Here is a 4210-nt window from a genome sequence, read left to right as displayed (position 1 = left end):
TCTTTAATTTCCAAGTGTTTATGGAGTTTTGGAGTTTCTTATGTGACTAATTTCCAATTTCACTGCACTATGTTCAGATAATATGCATGGGATAATTTCAATTCTTTTGCATTTAGGTAGGTATACTCTGTGGGCTAGAATGTGGTCTATTTTAGAGAAAGTCCCATGTGCAGCTGATAAAAATCTGTATTCTGATGTTGTGGGGTGGAACACTGTATACATCTACTAAGTCCATTTATTCATAGATTTGGTTCAGATTTGTTATATCTTTGCTGATTTTCTGTCCAGTTGACCTATCTCTTTGTGTTAAAGTGGTGTTGAGGTCCCCTATTACAATAGTGTTATTAATTATATGGGTTTTCATGTCTGTTAAGATTTGTCTTATATAGTTTGGTGCTCTGATATTGGTTCATACATGTATGATTATTATCTCATCCTTTTGCCGTTTTCCCCTGACAAGTATGTAGTGACCTTCTTTATCTCTTTTGAATATTCTCGGTTTGAAGTCTGCAAACATAATAGCTACCCCTGCTTTTTTCTGAGTTCCTGTTGCATGCAAGATTGTTTTCCACCCTTTGACTTTCAGTCTATGGATTTTCCTTTTGAGTCAAATGTGTTTCCTGTATACAGCATATCAGTAGATTTTGTTTCTTAATCCACTCTGTCAGTCTGTTTCTTTTGACTGGTGAACTGAGGCCATTTACATTTATGGTTATAACCAATATGTGTTGACTTATCATTGTCATGTTATTTACTTGCTATTGGTTTCCTACTTTTTCCACCTGTTTAATTGCTTGCTCTGCATGAGGGTTCCTTTCTATTGTTGTTCTTGAAATTGTGGTCCTTTTGTTGTCTGTCTAGAATATCTTTTAGTACTCTTTGTGAAGATGGTTTGGCACTCATGAAGTTCTTCAGTTGTTCTTTGTCATGGAAATATTTTATTTCTCCATTGAATTTGAAGGGTAGTTTGGCAGAATACATCAGTCTTGGTTGGAAGCTGTTTTGTCTCAGGACCTGTAATAACTCACTCCAAGCTCTTCTCGATTGGATGGTTTGTGTTGAGAAGTCTGCTGTGATTCTGATGGGATTTCCTTTGTAGGTAGTCTGTTTTTTTCTCTAGCAGCTTTTAATATTCTCTTCTTTTGCTGGAGATCTGGGAACTTGGCTATTATATGTCTGGGTGTAGTTTTATTTTGATTATGACTACTTGGAGTTCTATATGCCTCATTTACCTGTATATCAGATTCTTTTCCCATGCTTGGGAAATTTTCTGCTATTATTTCTGCAAATGTTCTTTTTATGCCATTTGTGTTGCCTCCTGCTGTTCCATTGACTCCTATAAGTCGTACATTATTCCTCTTTACCTCGTCTTGCAGCTGTTGAATTGATTTTTCCTGGATCCTTGTTGATTTTAAGAGATCCTTTCTTTCATGATGGCTAGCTGTCATGCTGTCTTCAAGGTCTGAAATTCTATCTTTGGCTTCATTCAAAAAAAAAAAAAGCAGTTTTGCCAGTTTTCAATGGAAACTTTGATTTCCTGGATGTCTCTTTGAATCTGGTTCGTGCATTCTAGTTCATTCCTATATTGTTCATGTAACATTTCCATCTATTGCCTATGTTCATCTATTTTTTTCTATATTTCTTCTCTAGATGTGCTGAGCAATTCTGTCTGGGGTCTTCCAGCAGATGAAGTATACCTAGTTCTCCCAGGTCTCAGACAGGTACTATGATTTCATTATTGTCATTTCATTTTTTGACTGAGAGATTATTTCTGATCCCATCTCTTCTATGGCGTGATGGAGTTGTTTCTTTATCTCCATTACAATCATTTCAGCAGTTTCAGTTGTTTACCAAGTTCTCCTATGTCGATGTCTCCTAAACTTGTTCTGAGTGTGCTTGAGTTCTGAGATTGTGTTTTAGTCCTTCATCTTGTCATGTTTGATGCTGGAGGCAGAACGCTCAGTCTCTATCTTCCCTGGCAGCTCAGCAAAGGTCACCAGTGTCCCTAGTTTTCCTGGTGGTCAGTCTTGCCCTTCAGTGTCTGCTGAGATGTGCTGCTTAGTCTGGGGTCTTCCAGCAGATGAAGTATACCTAGTTCTCCCAGGTCTCAGACAGGTACTATGATTTCAGCTGATGGCAGATTGTCTGATCCAGAGTCCCCTCACAGCTCAGGGCACGTGTATGACTCAGAAGTGGGCTGCACTGGTGGCACAATCATGGACCAGTGGTCCTGTGTCCCCAGGCAGTTCAGGGGACAGGCAGAACCCAGACACAAATTGCAGGGTCAACAATTTGTGGACCACTTGATTCCTTGTCTCCAGGCAGTTCGGGGTGTGTTCAGGGTTTGCACAGGCTGCATTGGTGGTGATCACAGATTGCCTGTGTCTGTGACCTCCAGGAGGTCAGGGCACAAGTAAAGCCCCGATGTGAACCATGGTGCTAGCAGTTCATGGACTGCCTGCTCTAGTACCTCAGGCAGCACAGGGCACATGCAGGGAGGGCCCAAATGCGAACCCCAGTGTTAGCAGTTTGTGGGCCTTCTGAGTCAGGATCTCCTGTCTGCACTGGGTGCACAGAAGGCAGAGACTCAGACTGTAATAGCGACAGGGTCATGGGTCACCTGCCCTGCCCCCAGGAAGTAGATGGGAAATACCTGGTTCTCTTGGCATTCAGCTGTGAACCGTGATGCCAGCAGATCTTGGACCCCCTGATCCTGCATCTTCAGGCAGCTCAGGGTGCACACAGAAGACAGATGCAGGCTGCACTGCCAGCAATCACAGACCACCTGTGTCTGTGACCTCCACAAGGTCAGGGAGCAAGTAAAGTAAGATAATATCATTCTGAAGATCTAACATGTAAGCTGAAACCAAAGCTTAGCATTTAGAGTGGAAATATATAGGTAGATATTAACATGGAAATAAATTCTTACATTTAATTTGTGCTGAGAGTTGAAGTAGCAAGCCTGGGTAATATTTATTCAGCTCAAAATGTTTGCATCCCAGGTTACTCCCCCACATCCAGAGGAGGTGCTACCTAAGATAGGAGATGAAGAGAAGGAGATTTCATTTAGGGCACAACACAACATCTTAAGTTTGGAAGTATCCCTCCATTTATGTAGACATCAGAAAGATGGTCTCACTTGAAATTTTATTTATGTAAATTCTCATTGTTTGTTAGTACATATTTGCCATGCGTATTGATCACACTCATCATAGGGATCCACACCTGTGCATAACCTGTCTTCATTCTTTTTCAGCTTCACTCCCCACCTTGTGTCCTTCCTCACTGCATTTACAAAAGTTCTGCTTCTAGTGCTGCCCTTCCATTCTCTTCTGTGTCCTTTTCCACTCTTTCCTTCCAGCCTCCCCACCCCTTGTTTTCCTTCCTATTTAGAATTTGTTCTTCCTCACATTTATCCTCCACTTTGCTCCCTATTTTCCCTTTGGGTTTCTCACACAAGACAGACAGTGTGGTATTTAAAGTGCATGTCCAATTTACTTCACTTAAATTGTGGTCCCAAGCTGTATCCATTTATCTAAAAATAACTCAAAAGGAGAGTCAACGTGGCAGGGTAGAGGAGGAGACATGCTGGAGTTCCTCATAGAAGATAATCTAAAACACAGCTAATTGGAAGAAAAGCAGGGACATCCTGATGCCAAAATCAATCTGAAATAAGACTTCAGGGCTGGGGATATAGCTCAGTGGCAGTGCCTGCCTGAAATAAGACTTGTAGGTCAAATAAAATATAGGTACAGGACTTTATACAACAGTGAAGCAGACCATAGGGCTGCCTGTAGGACCTCAGCCTGTGCACAAAGCAGGAACTTCCATTCTGTGAAGTTCCCAAAAAGCTGATGGGCTGTGATAGAGTGGCGAACCCAAGCCACACAGGATAGATTTGGATATAAGGCCCCTTTTCTCTCCTGCCTTCCATCAAACAGAGGACATTGCAGCCCACAGCAAATTTCACAAAAGTGAGTGGCCAGGAAGCTGCTCCATCCCCAATGGGCCACGAGTTTTTTATTTCACTGTACCATAACAATGAAATGGAACCTGTAGTGACAACAAGGTTAGGAACTGCAACAGAGGTGGTGAAGGTACTGAATGGAGCCCCACGACCCCTCCTACCCTGCGCCCAACTAAATGAGAAAGAGAGAGAGAGAGAGAGAGAGAGCGAGAGAGAGAGAGAGAGAGAAACTCTGAACTTAAG

This window comes from Chinchilla lanigera, unplaced genomic scaffold (genome assembly GCF_000276665.1).
Source record: "Chinchilla lanigera isolate Chin_1 unplaced genomic scaffold, ChiLan1.0 scaffold00123, whole genome shotgun sequence".
Lineage (NCBI taxonomy): Eukaryota > Metazoa > Chordata > Mammalia > Rodentia > Chinchillidae > Chinchilla > Chinchilla lanigera.
The sequence above is the reverse complement of the archived record's forward strand: the minus strand, read 5'-3'. Positions refer to the sequence as shown.